Here is a 20701-nt window from a genome sequence, read left to right as displayed (position 1 = left end):
GACCCTCTATATACTCCTTCCACCTTTCTGCTTTCCCCTCTTTGCTTAGCCATTTTGCACCTCCTGTCGATGTCATTTTTGAGACGTTTGTATTCCTTTTTGCCTGCTTCATTTACTGCATTTTCATATTTTCTCCTTTCATCAATTAAATTCAATATTTCTTCTGTTACCCAAGGATTTCTACTATCCCTCGTCTTTTTACCTACTTGATCCTCTGCTACCTTCACTACTTCATCCCTCAGAGCTACCCATTTTTCTTCTACTGTATTTCTTTCCCCCATTCCTGTCAATTGTACCCTTATGCTCTCCCTGAAACTCTGTATAACTTCTGGCTTAGTCAATTTATCCAGGTCCCACCTCCTTAAATTCCCACCTTTTTGAAATTTCTTCAGTTTTAATGTATAGTGCATAACCAATAGATTGTGGTCAGAGTCCACATCTGCCCCTGGAACTAAAATGCGTGCCTTTCGGCCTCCTCTAGTAACACGGTGTTGGCTCTCCTGCCAACCACAATATAGTCTCTCCAGATGTTAAACAAAATTCAGTACAGAAAAGATAAAGCGGGCTTTTGCACCTTTCGATGATTAGTAAGTAAAACCAGTGAAGAGGGGTAGGACGTCAAACAGGCAGACTTGGAGCAGGAGAGGCATCACAGGACATTTTATTTTCTACTGTTTATACTTTCACAAATAAATTCGTAAAACTTTGTCAGCATGACCAAGAAGGATTCAGGATTCACACTCATAGCAGTGGAAGTACAAAAACATGAGAAATAATTTTTTTTAGATATGAAATTTCGTCATTTTTCCACTTACTGTTGGCTGCATTTGTTGCTATAGGTACATTTTTCTTCAAAAGTATGAGAGATTCTTTGATGAATTTTGCACAGCATACAAACCATACTTACAGGTGAATGAAACTCTAGAATGTTCCAAATCTATTAAAAACTGTGGTAAAAATTGAGATAATTAACTACAAAATTTGAATTTTTTCTAAACACAAAGTTTAAAACGTAACTTTTTCATAAATTAAATAGATTCTAGAGTTTCAGACATCTGTAAGTATGGTTTATATGCTGTGCAAAATTCATCGAACAGTCTCTTACTTATGAAGAAAAGTGTACATATAGCAACAAATGCCGCCAATAGCAAGTGAAAAAATGATGAAATTTCGCATATAAAAAAATTAGTTTGTTACGTTTTTGGACTTCTGCTGCTACGAGTGTGTATCCTGAATCCTTCCTGGTCATGCTGATAAAGTTTTATGAATTTACTTCTAAAAGTATAGACACTGGAAATTAAAATGTCATGTGGTGCCTCTCCTGCTCCAAGTCGGCCCGTTTGACGTCCTACCCGCCTTAATACGAAAAACCAGCAAATAAATTTCTGGGGGACTAGATCCTTCAAACACTAAACAAACTTCTATATAGAAAAGATAAAGCTGCCTAGGCCGCCTTTCGATGATTATTGACTCGGCCGCTCAGTCGACCCCGCACAGGCTTGCTCCACCGGTGGCTGCCTCTAGTGTGAGGCAACTGCCCACGGTTCATTCCCTGACACCCTTAACAAGGGCTCGCTTTCCTGCGCACGGGTCTCTGCCGATGCGTCATGGGATCCTGGCCGAGAAATGGCGTGTCGCTAAAGTCATCAAACGACGACGCCACACGGCAGCACGCCGCCGTCGCGCTGGTTGCCAGCTCAGCCCCTGCACGTACACGACGTTCCGACTCCGACGCTGGCAACGCGACCTGCAGAGGGCCTTCACGTACACCTAACCACAGGAGGGAGGGCGTGCAAGATAAGATCTCTCTTACCACGAACTCTTTGCTGCATCCGCCTATGTCAAGGGCAACCAATCTGAAAGATGTGTACGTCCACTGTGTACCGTCGCGTCCGCGACGATCACCTCAGTTACGACACAGCCAGCCGGGAGGGGAAGACTGCTCCGGATCCAACACCGCCAACCACACGCCGCCGTCGCCGCCAAGCAACCTCGGAAACTTTTGGTATTCTGTTGGTATTCTGTCAGACGCACTTGGCAAGACTGTAGAGAGTTATGAACTCGCATAGACCGTAACTTACATTACAGTGAAATGAATACCCCTAGGGGGTTGACATAAGTCAACGGGAACAGTTGATAATATAAGCCCCGACAGGGGTTCGAACCCGGGATCTCCTGCTTACATGAAAGACTCTCTATCCATCTGAGCTACAACAAAGGATACTGCGACTAAAGGGACGTATCTCTGGTACGCCTCCCGTGCGACCCACATTCCCCACTTATTGTGCTCACTAATTTATAGTAGCCGAACCCATTATACTCATTACTCGCCGCTTTTTGGTAATTCCCGTAAGAGTTCGGGCACTGTTTGTGCATCCCCACAGAAGAAGATGGTCCAATGGCCGGTGAGCCTTAACTATAAATATATGAAGATGGTATCTGTTCTTTCGGACATGTCCGAAACAACAGATACCATCTTCATATACACACGTAACTTAAATGTTTATCTGTTCCAATATGCTCTGCTCACGGAGAGCGAGGACTTAAACATTTCGTAGCCAATTGGTAGAGAACGAACTCTGATTGCGAATGCCCTATTTTGGTTGTTGCAAATACTTGCCTGTAGTTGTGAACTTATTTCGCTGTTGCGAAAGAATTACAAGGTTGGTTATTTGTTTCTTTGACGGTCAACGGAGACCATTTGTGCTGAATTCATTGTGTCCTTAAATAGAAAGTATGAACTACATGCTTTGTGGTTCTTTTAGAAGTGTTCAAAGTTCACGATACTTCAACAACTACGTAAAAAATATCAATACATGGCGCAAGATGTACTAACTCCCACTTTGTTAGTGTCGTTTTGTCCTTTAATGTGAATTATTCAGAATCTCATTACTATTTATGTCAGTCATTACAGCAAATAAAAAAGGTTCTAATCTCAGTCTTGACTTTGATATGAACATATTTTATCTTTTTCTACAACTTATCCTCGTTATGTCACTAACTAAAAAACAAATACACCCAGTTATACTCTCATTCGGTTCACATCACTTGTCGGCATTGTCCAGTGACTTATTCCAAGGATAAATTACTTATAAATTTTACAAAGCAGCGACTGTTGCACTCATTTCATCTTGTGTGAGTACGACAGTTTCTCCGGAGATTATTTCGTCGAAGGAAAGAGCATTGCACTCGTTCATCTCGCATCAACATCTTAACTGTAGTTGCGTGAAAGCAATGAGCACTGGATGTGGTCGACCGGTATCATCGGACACGGAAACTGGTCCAGTAGATTACCTTCGCTTTGTATGATTTTCCTGCAGTCAGGATGGCACCGTGACACCACTTGGGTTACAAAATTTGTCACGACTATTTTGTGCCATTGTACACCGATGTATGCATAAAATAAGAGCTCCAGAGCAGGATTATATGGTGCCATATTAACCTTATGTTGTTTATTGATGCTTTGTTTCTATTTGTATCGCGGGAGATTCTTTTAAAATCTCGTGTGGCGTGTGAAGTTTTCTTGTATTCCACATGAAGTTTTCATATTTACGAGCGAGGGTGTTCTTGTGTACAGTGTTATTTGTTGATGGTAAACTCTCCACACACTTAGAGGCCTATTACGGAGAAGACTGGAGAAGCAAGGAACAACAGTAGGCATGAGGATTCACTAGAACGAGAGGCTCTCATGTGGCAAATTTTTGAGTGGAACGTCCGCAGCAGTTTTGTTGCTTGAAATCTAGTAAATCAGAGCCGCAAGTCAACAGAGCCTGACTAGGGAGATTTGGAACACGCAAGTGGCAGTAACGCAGAGCACTTGTATATCTGGTGTCCTGGAATGCATGCCATTGCCCTCGCTTTCTCGAAGAATCCAGGCTCTGGACGAAACGGATTCTGAGATCACACAACCAGTGCCATTCAACGAAGCTGAGCGCTTTGTCTCACATTAATAAAGAAGTCTTGGGAACCTGAGGAAAAAGACTGAGCAACTACGAGTCAGAGAGTTACTACTGCAACTGGCAGAGACTACGATAAGAGCTAATAATGAGTAGCGGGTTTGTGATATTTCTGTGTCTAGTGGTGCATCACCAGCAACGCAAAATAGGACAATTTGAAACGAGTCAGGCATTTTGCACGATGGTTTCTACAATAATTAAAATTCAATATATAATACAGTCTGAAAACAGGAGAAGATCGGCGTAAAAAGAAAGATCATTGATATTATAAAACACGATGATTGACAGTAAGGCTCCCTGTGAAATTACCGAGCGAGGTGGCGCAGTGGTTAGCACACTGGACTCGCATTCGGGAGGACGACGCTTCAATCCCGTCTCCGGCCATCCTGATTTAAGTTTTCCGTGATTTTCCTAAATCTCTTCACGCAAATGCCGGGATGGTTCCTTTGAATGGGCACGGCCGATTTCCTTCCCCATCCTTCCATCACCCGAGCTTGTCGACGGGACGTTAAACACCAAGATCCTCCTCCTCCTCCCTGTGAAATTGGAATGTCGGTCTTTATTAAATCGCTGGCAGTTTTGAATGGGTCATGAATGATTCTGGGGTGTGTACAAATGTAGAGAGCAGTGGACTCAGAGTGAGAGGAAAATCTTCGGCCAAGCAGGTGTGTGACCAGTGGACGAGACAGAGGCCGAGGTGACGTAAGTTTGTTGGAAATGTGGTCAGCCCGGACTCCACAGGGGGCGGCAAACATTGTCCTCCCGTACCACTGCCTGCGGCTAAGTCCAGGCAAGGGAGCTACCGGAGCCTGGGACGCCTTCCCACTTCTTTTGAAGATTATAATCTGCCGCTGGTGGTAACACGAGTCATAGGAAACAAATTGTAGCATTCTAGCGATCCACTCTAAATTTGTTGTGAGGCTATGAATATTTGCCGGGGAACGTGCAGTTGGCGTAAAGATAAGTGATGTCAGACTGCAAGCGTTGACATGAATGCTTTCTGGTAGCAGGGTAGAGTTTCATGTTGTCAATGGAGGCTGGAAAAAGACGTGCTATTTTTAGCGGAATACTCTACTGTAGGGATTTGGGCCACAGTGGTTCGTAATTGTGCTACTGGCGACTGGCAGCAAGGGATAAGCAGAATTTGAGGGCCGCAAGAGGTGCACTAGATGGTAGGACGTAGAGGTTGCCACAGCGCAGAGTTATTGAGGACACTAATTTCGGGGAGGCATCGGCACGCCTGAAGCTCGGCGCATCCCAGTCATACTTGTGCTGAGTTTAATTCTCAGAACTTGCTACGTGGTTCAATTTGCTTTCACACTTGAGAAATCGAGTGCGAACGCCTGTCTTATCTGCTATTGTACTGGTAATGAATATGTGGAATTCTGGGATTCAGTCACCAACTTCCAGTCACCATTCCCATGGAGAATAACAAGATTAAGTAATTGTCATTTCCCGTGGGCATTGAAAGAGAGTAAATTCTTAAGAAGGCAAGAAATAATTTAACTGATAGGAGAGTGACACTCCTTTCCCCTTAATCTTCATGCATATTTGTATAGATACACACTGAGATGACAAAAGTCACGAGTTAGCGATATGCCCATTTACAGATGGCGGTAGCACACAAGGTATATTAAGGGCATTCTATTGGTGGAGCTGTCATTTGTACTCGCCTGACTCACGAAAAATGGTTTCCGTCGTGATTATACCTGCATGACGGGATTGAACAGATTCTGAACGCGGAATGGTAGTAGGGGATACAGGATGGGGCATTCCATTTCCGAAATGCAACTTCTTATCAATGAAAGCAGAAACAAAATCAAAAGCACGATTGAAGACCTCAGTGTAGGTTAAGACAACACAAACCTGTCACCAACATCGGAAAAAGAAGGAACACGTATACCATTATTACTTTAAGAGCCAACAAGAGGTAATTAATTCAAAGCGAGGGAAGAGGCCGACCGAGATGGCCGAGCGGTTCTAGGCGCTACAATCTGGAACCGCACGACCGCTACGTCGCAGGTTCGAATCCTGCCTCGGGCATGTATGTGTGTGATGTCCTTAGGTTAGTTAGATTTAAGTAGTTCTAAGTTCTAGGGGACTGATGACGTTCAATGTCCGATGTCGCGCCCGATAGTGCTCAGAGCCATTTGAACGAGAAGGTGAGGATGAGATAGGAGTTAACAAATATATCCAACCACAAGGAAAAAGTATCAAATGATTCGTACGGTTGTGCACTAACGCTCTGGAACCAGTATTAGAAGTAGAGGTGAGTGTGCAGACGACTGTATCATCGGAAGTACCATTTAATTCCAAACTTTTCTGCAAGTGCGCAATTTCCAAAATTATAAAGGTGAGCGAAATTTACTTCGGGCCAAAAGTTGATGTATCATTAGCTCCCTCCTGGTCATTATTGGTTTTCTTTGTGGTCATTTAGAAGGAACGGTAGCAGAAACAATGCTTGGAATTGGTGCAGTGTGTCGATCTTACCAAGAGTTTTGTGATGTATTTCTACAGAGTTACTGACCTAGAAACATGCATACAAGAATAGAGCACCAGTGATAATTATTTTTACATCTCTCGATTTAGCTCATTATTTGTTGCCACACGATCTGACAGTAATCGGTACTACCCGATAAAAATATTGGTGAACTGCCTGCTGATTTTATTATACCCAAAGGACACGAAGAATGCTCTACTTTATTTGGTTTTCAGTGAGATGTGATGATAACATCTTATTTTCTAAGAAAAACAAAGTTGGTACCGTCCTTAGTTCTCCTCATGACCAACAAACAGTGTCATCATCGCAAGTAAAAAGGCCTGAAATTGTAATAACATACAGTCCAACAAAGGGTGACGTTGACACCATGGACCAGAAATCACGATGCCACTCCAGTGTGAAGAGAGAAACAAAGCGCTGGGCATTGCTGGTTTCCTTCAACACGATCAATGTATGTTTACTGAATGCATACATGATAGGAGTGATGGTGACTTCCAGTAAAAAAATGAGACGTCGGACTTTCATCACCCATTTAGAAAAGCAACTAGCACGAATAAAGGGGTGAATGAATTCATTAGTAGCACTGGGTCCAAGAGGGACAGTGAAACCGTCTGCGAAGCAAAGGTGCAGTTTTGCATACTGTATAGAGAAGAAAGATAGACAAACTCAAATTACATGTCATAAATGCACAACTCTATCAGGTCGGAACATTGCGCTGTTGTCTGTAGATCCTACACGAATTTGCAGTAAGAATAAAAGCCACCACAAAAGGTACAAAATTATGTTTGCAAATGTAAACTTCAAATAACTTAAATTATTTGAAAAGTTTTTATGCCTCAAAAGTCGTTCACATTATAAGTAAGCAAAATACACTCCTGGAAATGGAAAAAAGAACACATTGACACCGGTGTGTCAGACCCACCATACTTGCTCCGGACACTGCGAGAGGGCTGTACAAGCAATGATCACACGCACGGCACAGCGGACACACCAGGAACCGCGGTGTTGGCCGTCGAATGGCGCTAGCTGCGCAGCATTTGTGCACCGCCGCCGTCAGTGTCAGCCAGTTTGCCGTGGCATACGGAGCTCCTTCGCAGTCCTTATCACTGGTAGCATGCCGCGACAGCGTGGACGTGAACCGTATGTGCAATTGACGGACTTTGAGCGAGGGCGTATAGTGGGCATGCGGGAGGCCGGGTGGACGTACCGCCGAATTCCTCAACACGTGGGGCGTGAGGTCTCCACAGTACATCGATGTTGTCGCCAGTGGTCGGCGGAAGGTGCACGTGCCCGTCGACCTGGGACCGGACCGCAGCGACGCACGGATGCACGCCAAGACCGTAGGATCCTACGCAGTGCCGTAGGGGACGCACCGCTACTTCCCAGCAAATTAGGGACACTGTTGCTCCTGGGGTATCGGCGAGGACCATTCGCAACCGTCTCCATGAAGCTGGGCTACGGTCCCGCACACCGTTAGGCCGTCTTCCGCTCACGCCCCAACATCGTGCAGCCCGCCTCCAGTGGTGTCGCGACAGGCGTGAATGGAGGGACGAATGGAGACGTGTCGTCTTCAGTGATGAGAGTCGCTTCTGCCTTGGTGCCAATGATGGTCGTATGCGTGTTTGGCGCCGTGCACGTGAGCGCCACAATCAGGACTGCATACGACCGAGGCACACAGGGCCAACACCCGGCATCATGGTGTGGGGAGCCTTCTCCTACACTGGCCGTACACCTCTGGTGATCGTCGAGGGGACACTGAATAGTGCACGGTACATCCAAACCGTCATCGAACCCATCGTTCTACCATTCCTAGACCGGCACGAGAACTTGCTGTTCCAACAGGACAATGCACATATCCCCTGCCACCCAACGTGCTCTAGAAGGTGTAAGTCAACTACCCTGGCCAGCAAGATCTCCGGATCTGTCCCCCATTGAGCATGTTTGGGACTGGATGAAGCGTCGTCTCACGCGGTCTGCACGTCCAGCACGAACGCTGGTCCAACTGAGGCGCCAGGTGGAAATGGCATGGCAAGCCGTTCCACAGGACTACATCCAGCATCTCTACGATCGTCTCCATGCGAGAATAGCAGCCTGCATTGCTGCGAAAGGTGGATATACACTGTACTAGTGCCGACATTGTGCATGCTCTGTTGCCTGTGTCTATGTGCCTGTGGTTCTGTCAGTGTGATCATGTGATGTATCTGACCCCAGGAATGTGTCAATAAAGTTTCCCCTTCCTGGGACAATGAATTCACGGTGTTCTTATTTCAATTTCCAGGAGTGTAGTTTCAACTTTTGTAAATTTTAACAACACAAGCGTAAGAGGCCCGACGGGGGTTGGAAACTATACAGTCTTTGAATTTATAGACCCCTCTAAGCGTCGTTTGCCGTCGAGAGGACTTGAAATTGGTGCTTCTTACGTAACCATAGAAGTTTCCTGGACTGCTATCGTCGTCCCGTTCTCTTTCTAACGTTCTGTGGGCTGGATTGACCGCACTTTTTTTATTTTTTAAACACTTATTGTGTTCTAATAATTCCATGTAGCCTACAGGGCTATTTACACTAATAATCCTGTAGTGTTGGAGATGGAATTCGGTTCTGTAATTACTGACTTTCATTCTTATTGAAGAACGTACGAATATCGAATAAAATGCTAGTAACTGTTCCTTGTCTGTAACCGTCCCAGTTGTCCCAGTACATTCATACAAAAACTTTGAGACAGCCGCACTGAGGTAAGAAGGCTGACGCTGCCACGGTTGTGCTGGCACGAGAAATTCTCTGTATGTAAGAGACCTGCTAAGAGGAAAGGAATCGACAGTTAGCCCTCAAACAACAAGCTCCCAGATTCTTCATTTGAGTGCCTATATTGTCCGCACTTGCTTTACAATTACTGGAGGTATCTCAACTCCATCTTCGCAGTTACAATAAAAAGTGTACTTTTGGCACCAAGCGTCCTGCGTTTTCTTGAAATAACAAATCTTCGATGGTGTGGAGTGAAAGACAGTTAAAATTTGACTTGATTTCTAGACAGAAAATCACGTCGTTCCAGGAGATGTTGATTTTTCTTACGGTATTTCGTGCCTGGGCTTTGTCGGCCGGTGTGGCCGTGGGCTTCTAGGCCCTTGTCTGGAACCGCGTGACCGCTACGGACGCAGGTTCGAATCCTGGCTCGGCCATGGATGAGTGTCATGTCCTTAGGTTAGTTAGGTTTAAGTAGTTCTAAGTTCTAGGGGACTGATGACCTGAGAAGTTACGTCGCATAGTGCTCAGAGCCATTTGAACCACTTTTTTTTTGTCTGGTCTTTCATTCACATCAGGAAACGCCCACCGTTCTCTATCTTTCAGTTTAAAGGGAACGCTAAATGCGAAAAATATGAATGAAGTTTACATCATTATGTACTGTGGGCAATGGAGCAACAGTTCGGGGACGATGACGTACTGGCGTGACAGTACACCCTGTCTGAAGGTGCGTCCATGAGACAACGATTTATGGACAATAACATTTCTGAAACCGACTGACCTGTGCAGTAGCCTCATGTCAATGTAAGGTAAACATCGACTTGGCTGTAGGCCCCTCACTGCCTCTTCTGGTTTCGTCTCTTGACGACGACTGGACTGGTATTCTGACTAACACTGACACACTTTGTCAGGCGTCATAAAGATGGAGAGTCGACACAGCTTATTTAATACGATATTACAGTGGCTCAGCTATTCCAAATTACGGCGACCAAAGCCGTTATGAAAGACTTGAAAAGTATTCGCAGAGGCGAATATGGACAGGTGCTGCAGCAATTGTATTTATCCGTCGTTACGGGAAGGCGACTTTCAAGTAAAATGTATCCCCTGCACGGGAATGTACTCAATGGACGTATGAGTTCAGATCGTAGACACCTGGTTGACGACACATGGAAGTTTGGGTTTGGCCGTGAGTCATTCTCGGGTGGCCAAATGACACTCAGCCGGGTTTCGGCCGTGATCGCCTTAGGACCGGCACTGCGCGCCGGACAGCGCACCGCAGTTGTTTACTTCCGCGTCGCGGTATTTCGTCTTGTGTAGCGCTCAGTAATACTGCACCTGTTGTCGCACTGTTACCGCCGAGCGACACTTAAAGTAACATACCAAGCCGAACTTGCACGACCACTCGCTTATGAAATTGAACAATTCATTCGCGAAGAGCTACATCTGGACCCCCAGGAAGCGACAGGTATTCACTTCTCTATCACTGGCATTATCGTCTATATTAAAACGACGACGGAGGAAGCATGTGCTGAGGTAGTTCGACAACTCGCACACGGACTCTGATGGTTCAAATGGCTCTGAGCACTATGGGACTTAACATCTGAGGTCATCATTCCCCTAGAACTTAGAACAACTTACACCTAACTAACCTAAAAAATATCACACACATCCATGCCCGAGGCAGGATTCGAACCTGTGACCGTAGCAGCAGCGCGGTTCCGGACTGAAGCGCCTAGAACCGCTTAGCCACACCGGCCGCCATTCTCACGGTCGTATTGGAGAGGTAACTGTAGATCACGCTGGTTTCGGTCTTCGTACAATTCGGGTCTTTGAGCTCCCTTTCGAAGTGCCACAAGAGGCGCTCGTTCAAGCTTTTAGACCCTACGCCAATGTTGTGGGGCACATCACGGAAAAATGGCAGACTTTCACGGCATACCACGTGTTGAATGCTGTACGCCAAATTAAAATCTCTGTCTCCAAACATGTACCGTCCTATCTGCTGATAAGTGGCGTGTGAGCCAGCCGCGGACGTACGCCAGTTGCGGACAAGAGGGCCATGTTCGGTCAGACTGTCTCCACCGACGTTTGCTCTATGACCCGACCAGTGACTCAGTTCCCAAGGCGACGGTCACTTCTTTACTAGACAGCTACATCACAGCCGTACGCACCCCCGATGCGTTAGGAAGCGCCTGTTCTCCCCCCGGCACTTCCCACTGGAAATGACGGTGGTGCCATGGCCTCACCGGCACCATCTCTTCCGACGGCTACGAGAACTCTCCAAAGCTCAATAACCAGCCCGCCCGCTTCGATGGACACTGATACGAGTGCGGTGCCTACCTCTGCTTTTCTTCAGACGGGCGCGACCTCGGACATTGAACGTGTATGATAGAGAACAGCACCTCCGGAAGCAGCGGTCGCCCCGAAAACGGAAGATAGAAGCCAAACGCCAAACGACACACTCCTTCATGTGGCACCAAAGGCAGGGAGCGGATACAAGACAGTGAGCTCCCTTCGAGCATCCTGACGACAGGAGTGGCCGCACCTGATGTCCTATCTGAGGAACAATCCCACCCGACTCGATGGATCCCATGGAGGGAGTGTCCCTGGGCCCAGCTACTGTAGTGTAACCACAAGTCGTCCTCGATGAGTGCTACAGTCGCCTGCCACCGGTTCCAGTCTCCTGGGCTTATGATGTCGACGATAGAGCAGATCGAGGTGCTGGCCCTACCATCTGGCACTGCCCCTTGGAGTGCGCAATACGTGAATATTCACCGCGTTCAAGCATCCCCCATGTGGCACACAAGTGTTCCCGGTCCCGCTTACCCTCGCACGTCGTATGTTGATGGCGATGGGATCCTTCGTCTGTACCGGGATGTTATTTAAAGTTCAATATTCCTCCCTTGCCCTCCCGCAGTAGCGTGGTGGAGTAGGCTTATTCCATGTGCCAGATAGAGTTACGTCTCCTTCTCTTAGCTCCCAACTGAAAGTCTGGCGTCGCTGGCCAACGAGCCTGACCGGACTGCTTTGGCATGAATACGTACCAACCAGTCTCCAAGCAGGCCCAGTCATGTTATCAGACATTCCTCCCCCCTTTTATCACTTTCGGCACTTATTTCTTGAATTAAGTTACATCCCCCTTTCACGTATACTCCAGACAAAGACTGTACACGGCACATTACAAATGTGTCGAACCCCCGACCCCACCGATCACGTTTCCCTAGATCATAAGGCGTCGTGCGTGGAAAGCGGTGCGTGCCGCTTATCTCGACACCAGCGTCCAGTCCACCTGCTATATCACCGTCAATGGCAAACAGGTCAACCAGTTTCGTTTGCACAGCATCCGCCTCGCTGATACACCCCTCTGTCTTCACTGTGGTGTAGAGGACAGGGTCGCTCATCATTCTCATGTGGTCCGTCTGAGGTCTGGAGGTTCGCGCAGCGTATCTTGGCTTTCCTTACCCGACAGACACCTGCTCAGATCACTTTCCTGACGCTTTTATTCCTTGGTGTGATTCATTACCCCGCAACAAAAACTAACGCCGTGAATTGGATACGCGATAATAGGGTCCGCTACCTTTTTGGCTCCGACGAGGAATCAGAACTAGGTTATTGGACGTACCTTAACGATAAATACTGTGCACTTCCCACCAACCCCAGATACAAGCATATCTTTTCCAGTTTTCTACGAAGCGCCTTTCATAACCCGTTTTCCACAGGAACGTCCAAGCCATGAGATAGTGATACTTTGTGGCCGACATAATGCTCTGAACCCATTACACACGGAATCTCCATTAAAATTTCGAGAAAACATGCTTGGAGGTTCTGGCAATCGGAAGGCGCTAGCGACTCATGGAATCCTGGTACATAGAGTAATTTAATTAAAATAAATTTTAAGAAAAATGAAAAAATAAATAAATAAAAGAAAATAAAAATATATATACAAAATAGAGAAAAAGCAAAAAATGCAAAAAACTAAAAAACAAAACCCCATTCACAACTGCTTTCATTTTCATCGCTACTCTCTATGTTCTCCCCCCCCCCCCCCTACTTTCTTCCTTACCCAACAACTGTAGTAATAGTTTAGCTGTTTTGGGATAGGCCTACATAGGCGGCAACGCCTGAAGAGGTGATTTTTTTTTTTTTTTTTTGTTAGGACACAAATAGCGGTGGCAAGTAGATTTCTTCTTTTGTAGTATTTTCCCTTGCTCTGTCCAGAGGCAGAAGAAAAACCAAGTAGTAGAGCAATAAAAATAGCTCTGTGGGATAGAGCATCTGCCAAGTAAAAAGTAAAAAAAAAAAAAAAAAAAAAAAAAAAAAACAGTCTGGCACAAATTTTCATTGTCGTCATTACATTATACAGCTGATGATTGTCCATATTCGCAGCTGCGGGTACATTTAACGTACGGCTTAAACAGTGTCCACTAGTAAGTGCCTGAACACGTTTTATCGGGTTGTGTAGTTGATCGAATCCGCAAACTAATTACGTCCCGGTCAAACGACTACCCCTCCACTTGCTCGCGCCACGCTCCAGTTTCTTGCGTTCCCTTGAGCCACTGCCTGAGGTAGCATTCAGACAGAGCGCCAGTCGAAAATTCCCCATCTGCCTCCTGGGCATCCGGATCCGATGCCCTGTGTCAGTTCCGCATACGGATTTCCTCTCGGGACGTGACCATCTCGTTCACACATACAATGTACGAAGAGTCGTCGGCATCATTTAGATACAAGTTCTACACGAGAACTACAAAATGGACAAATTTTGCGCCTCTGTAGCGCTTGAAGCAGATGTGTTGTCTGTCTAAGTCGGTGACAATACAGTTTATACTTCCACTTAGCGCCTCGGGTGTCAGCGACGACTGTTCGTAGCGGCTTGTCTGCTAGAGGACAACTAAAGAATAAAACTAGGTCGAGAGGTACATCGGGAGGAACTCTGAGTGGCCATGTCCTTCTTTTTTACTGCCACAGCCCCCGGCAATGGCGAACGCCAGAGAGAGAAGTTTAGAATGTGCTGCCGGGCCTGCATCAAGTTCCAACACTGCCGAATGAGACAGCCTTACACGCCGCACAAAGTTTCGTACTGTGCTCTTATTTACAAAAACAGATTTTTTCTTTCCGTTACTTTATAAAAAGTTCCATTATACACTTTCCTCAGCTGACAGATGGGCACTAATAGAAAAAAGCCTGCCAAACAAAATTAAAATTCTGCGTGCATATGGACAGATAAACAGCAGTCATGGCGATACATTAAAGTGTTCCATCTTCTTGTCACAGAGCCAGCACCCAGAATTTTGCTAGAAATAGTCATGTAACTTCCAGAAAACCATCTAAAGGTGAACCTGAAAAGGTTCGAAAACCGGTTCACGGAATAATAACTATCCAAAAAAGTTACTGGTTGCAGTTATTATGTATTTACATTCAATTAACAGTCACGAGTTCTAAAATATTCGTAATGGATATGTTTAATCTAAATTTCCTCCCTTTTAAAATTTCAGGCCTGAAAGTTTGAGTGGCAATCCCACTAAGGGAAGTCGTAGACATGTGCAAGGAGAATAAGTCCTTCGTTCAACTTATGCTACATTATACTTTAATGCCAAAATAGAATTTCCTGTTTCGCGCCTGGAAGCACTATTAAAAGCGAATACGAGTACATCACGAGAAGTAATGCCTTCAAATTTTCTATGTGAAAAGCCCTAAAAGCTTTTTAAAGTAAAATCTAAGGTGTCGGATTGTTACGGATGACACAGCACTCGTGAGTGGTCTGTCATTGTCGTGTTGAAGTAAGGGCTCCTCCATGTGTGGGCGAGCTCTTCCAATTCGAAACTCTAATACTGTACGCTGTTTTTCGCACAGATGTAGATACGTTCTTACCGCCATGTTACAAGCTACAGTTCGGAGCGACAGACGGCTGCAGATATATACGGCAGTGTTTTGCCACAGCCACAAACGTCTACAGTACGGAGTGCAGCACAATATTCCTTATTTGTGGCCCTTTTGCTGTTTTCTGTTCCTCCTCCATTGTTGCAACACTGCCTCGTCTGTTGCAGTTTACAGTGGGAAGTTAGAGGAGTGCGCTGCAAATACGAGTTTTCGTCTATTTTAATTTACCTGCACGTGAGCGACGCCATCCCGCATTTCAGAGATTCAGTGAGGTTTCTGTACCTCTCTTTGACTCCAAACTGTCGAGGAGGTTGTCACACCTCAGAGACCTCAAAGCCAGAACGCAGAATGTACTGAATACCACAAAGTGCCTTAGCCACAGATGTTCGGGAACAGACAGGTCGTGTCTGCTCCAGATTTATAGGGCTTTCGTGCGTTCGCCGCTGGCCTATTGTTGCAGAGTGTATGGGGCTATCGGCCATTAGTAGATTAGACTGGCAGTCAGGTGCTTATAGGACCAGACTCAGCCCCCCTCACTGTGCTGCGCCTGGTGAACCGTCACTTACAATCCGACGGCAACTTCTTGTGGTGCGTCAGGAATGTAAATTCCTTGTAGCTCTGCTTATCCTGTGTACCATTCTGTTGGTCGTCCATCTCTGCAACGTTCAAAATGGTTCAAATGGCTGTGAGCACTATAGGACAAATTCTGAGGTCATCAGTCCCCTAGACCTTAGAACTACTTAAACCTAACTAACCTAAGGATATCACACACATCCATGCCCGAGGCAAGATTCGAACCTGCGACCGTAGCGGTCGCCCGGTTCCTGACTGTAGTGCCTAGAACCGCTCGGCCACCCCGGCCGCTCTCTGCAACCTCTTTTTCCAATGGTCCACGATCATCAATGCCATTTGGGGTCATCGTGTCATTTGGAGACAATTGATGTAGAGCAGGTGCGTCCGCAAACTATAGGTAACAGGGTAATAACTGTCTGCCACCCTCGTTACTGCAGAGGCCCCAAGTAATTCTAGATTTAGTGTTCTATAGGACAAGTTTGAAAACATGCATATGTTTTAATGCATTATTTTATGACATTTTAAGTGAGCACTACAACTCCTCAGCTATCTTTAGGGATGCGTAAAAAAACATGGGGACTCCGTCAGTTGCCCTTTTGTTTTTCCTGATCGTTTTCTCAGGGTCCGATTGCGTCGAGACTTTACAGTCTTCCACGCAGAATTATATGTGATCTTTCGAGCCCTGGAGCAAATGACGTGTGCTTCGACTCCTAAATCCCTTGTCTGTTCTGATGAAGAGAGTGACCTTCACTTCCCACAACGCTTGTGCCCAGCAGATAAAGAAGTCGAAAATATCCAGGACATATGAAACGGCAGGGGAATGAAAAGCCGGGTGTAGTAGCCACGGAGGCATGTCGTGATCCTCAATTATTTCAGTGTGCCAGTCGCCTGCGAGCTGTCACCTCACTGTTGAGGTAGAGAGTCATGTGTCGATGGGCATACGGGTGGCTAGAAGTGACAGATAATGAGCTGCGGCAATTAAAGCCCACCTTGAAGCCATGGCTTACCATCCTTTCAGCCATACGGACGGAATGGGTTCCTTTCTACTCGTCTTCGCATGGGACATAATCGTCTGACGCGTGGCTCCTTTCTCGGGCTAGAGCGTCCCCCAACGTGTAGTGCCAGCGGTGTACAAACCATTATGCGCCGTATTTTATAATATTGTGCCTTATTTTCGAACTAGAAGGCAGCGACAGATCTGACGGAGGATTTATCCTCTATTTTCACACTGAAACGAATGTGGTTAAAGATTTTCGAAAATCTTAGAGAGATGTCTTTGATGTGTTAGGAGACGGACCGGCTGATACATGTTTTTTGTAGGTGGTCAGCCAGTCACGTTTCTCTAGATGATGTTATTTTACCTTCTCTGTCTTTTTACTTCTGGTTTCGTCGCTGCTGCGCCACGTTGGGATTGATTGTTTGGGTCAACGGGAGAGGAGTGAGTGACTGAGTGAGTGAGTAAGGCAGTGATTGAGTCAATGAGCGCTTGTGTGGATGGTTGTAGAACCTCTTTAGCTGTTTTCCCCTTTGTCGTACCTTTTACCACTGGAGCTGCGCTGATAACCTCGCCGTTAAGCGTCTGTACAGCCCAAAATAACAACAGTTGTTGACAGTATAACTGCAAACAGAAATCCGTGACAGTCGGAAAAGTGGCTTTTTGTAGGTAAATACCACAATGGATTATTTAAAGTAAATACTTGAGAATGAGACAACCCGCCAGGATAGCCGAGAGCGCTAAAGCGCTGCTTCCTGGACTCGGGTTGGCGCGCCGGCCCCGGGTCGATTCCGCCCGGCGGATTAACGACGAGGGCCGATGTGCAGGCCATCCTGGACGTGGTTTTTAATCGGTTTTCCACATCCCGCGAGGGGAATACCGGGCAGGTCACCATGTTCCGCTTCGGTTACACCTCGCAGACATCTGGACGCTTTCGCTGGATTACACTCGACGCAGACAGTTGGGCTACACTAATTCCGTCCCGAGGAGTGGCGGCAGGAGGGGCATCCGGCCGCCCCTTAAACATTAAAATGCCAGATCCGACTGACGATGGCTGACCCTGCGCTACTGTGGGACGAGGCTCAAGCGATAAATGGATAGATAGATAGATTTCAGAATGAGACACTTATGTCCTGAAGAAACGTTTACTTAATGTTGTAGAACTAATCAGTGTGTATATATGGCTCCAAATACCCGAGGTAAGTGCTAGATGATTGGTATAATGCGGAAGTGTGATGCCAGTCTATCTGTTGAATGTACGGACATTTCGAATAACGTTCAACCGCAGATAAATTTTATGCAACAGAGTCTCAATCATTTATTGTATATCATATAGATTCCGAAACAGTTATGTCTGTTTTACAGAAATTACCGAGGGAATATCTACTCTTGTGCTTACGAGGTGGTGAATTGTTATCTACGATTAATTTTTTATTAGTCTGGTTTATTAGTCCTTAGCGCTTATACATAAGTTTAATAAATACACATAAAAGACACTTTACTCATCAGTAACACATTGTCCTTTGTTATTTACAAACAGGTTGCCAATAGTTGGGTAACGTTTCGATTCCGCAACTGTTGAGATCATTTGGTTTTGAGGCGAAGAACTTGTCCGGCCATGTTCGAAACGCGTTTTCATCCGGAAAGCAAGTGCCTTGAAGGCTGTTCGATAAAGTACGAAAAATCTGCAAATCTGCCGGACCAAGATCACGTGAATAAGGTGCGTGAGGAACGGCTTCTCAGCCCAACTCCTGTACAATGTTTTCTGTCAGTACAGAGGATGTGTGCTGCTGTTATCGTGGAGTAGCACCACCTCACGCGGCCTTCCTGGTCGTCGTTCTGCGGGATACCTCAGTTGCTGTCAGTAAATGTCAACAGAGACGGTTACACGTCGCGGAACAGTGCTTAGTACACCACAAAGTCCCTGTCCCTACAAATCCATGACATTTTCATTTTTGAATGAGCGCAGGTCTTTGTGTGGGGAGCTGCCGCTGTGTTTGGGCTCAAACTTTCTTTTTATTTTTCTTATGTTAGCAGAAAGACATCATTTCTCGTCGCCGGTAACGATACATGATGTCGTCCTCGAGTCAGTTGATGGCGAGCTGGCACAGATGCACGTATGGCCACCTGCAGATTTTTATGATTTTGGTTCATAGTTTGCGGTACCTATACACCCCATGTTCGAGCGTTTCCCACTGCACGCTAATGTCGCACGATGGTGGAATGATCACAGTCCACTACATTCGCCAGTTCTAGACTGCGCTGACATGGACCATTGTCAATTAACGCGTTTAAACGATCTTCATCGAACTCCGAAGGTCTTCCTGAAAGTGGAGAGTCGCCAATGTCAAATCGACCCCACTTAAAACAGAATACATTTTCTAGCAGTGCTCTGTCCAGTGGCATTGCCCCATACGCGCCTCATATGTTTCTGGCTCCCTCCACTGCTGTCACGGCTCTATTGATCTCAAACGGAAGTACATATCAGAAGTATTCCGATTTCTCCATTTGGCACTGCAGTTTGTAACGTCCACAGTTCCATTCGCTTTCTCCAGATAACAAATTGATAATGTGTAAACTCAAATAGCAACAGTGCTAAATAAATAGAAAAAGACAGTCGGCGAATAAACCCATAGCAGGCTGCAATACCAACATGCGAAACAAAAACGCTACGTACTTACGCACATAGCTAATGATATATGAGGATTAAAAATACGGTTCCACAAAACAAAATGGAATAAATTCCACGGCCGAACGTACTTCACAGTGGGCAAAAAACACCTGAAGGAATAATATTTTGAGAGGCAGAAACTTGCAGGTGTGTGTGTGGCTACGCGCATGAAGTAGTTAGCAGGCTGGCTATGTTGTATTAGCTTTTTCATGTTATGCTAATTCTGTTACGTACAGGACCCTCCACCTTCAAATGCGTGAACCCTTAAGTGTGACAATGGGTTCCCTGTTAAAAGACAAAATGAGTGCAGGAAAACCGATCAAAAATAATGGACAAGCGTAAACCGCTAATATGCTACACGTCGTATCTGCAGTTTCGATGTTTTTTCTGGGCGCGTTTACTTCGGAGAGCGAGAAAGACACTTCGCACTGCCGCCAGGTGTAATTTATTGGAACTGAGACTCGGTGGTGCCACTATCCGCAGTTCAAAACCTGAAAAATAGCAGGGAAAATGCAATTTCACTTATTTTTTCAAAGCCTTAAGACACGTTCATTCCGACTACCCAATTCAAATTACTAACATGTCTATGAAATGCGTCAAGAAAGACTACTGTATTTTACTACGGGGTCTGCCTGTACCAACGATGTAATGATATCAAAAATAAGCGGAGCCCCTATGGCTAAGCCTTACGTGACTTGGGAGGTAACAATCGTTAGAGACAGAAGTACTGTTCTGCGTATCTGAATGCTCGCTCCACGGGACTTTTTCCTCTGTGGAAATGACATGGTGGTGAACCTAAAGAAGGTGGACTTCTTGCGGAGACTGGCTGACAGATGTTACTCCTGTGTAGCTTTCTCGGTTGGAACAGGAAATTGGAACGCAGATAGAAGATGCGCATGGATATTTTTTTTTTTCCAGAGATAAAATGATCTCATTGTATTCTTTTTCCTAACAATCACAACATGTTGGCACTTCATTTCCTAGCGTTCACAGTTCCACACACTTTCTCCAAATTACAGAACGACTATATGTGAACCCAAATAGTAACAGTGACCTACAAATAAAACATGGCAATGGTGTTCTATGTCCCGCCACAGTTCTTGCAAGGAAACATCGACGGAGCTTTCTGCAACTGTCGCTACTCACGTCTTCCACTGCCACTCAGACTGTCGGTGCGCTGCGAGGCCTCTGTCAGCCAAATTCAAGCCAGCGAGTACGGCGCACACTGCCGGGAGTGTGGGCAGTGCTTGTAATGTTTATGGCTCATTCAGCCATCATATTAGGCTCCAGGAAGCTATTCCCAGGACAGTGGACATGCAAGAAGCATAGAGATGACACAATGTGGGATGAGGTACCGGTAACAGGTGTTAGATTCGGTACCATTTCCGCGAGAA

This window comes from Schistocerca gregaria, chromosome 3 (assembly GCF_023897955.1).
Source record: "Schistocerca gregaria isolate iqSchGreg1 chromosome 3, iqSchGreg1.2, whole genome shotgun sequence".
NCBI lineage: Eukaryota > Metazoa > Arthropoda > Insecta > Orthoptera > Acrididae > Schistocerca > Schistocerca gregaria.
The sequence above is the reverse complement of the archived record's forward strand: the minus strand, read 5'-3'. Positions refer to the sequence as shown.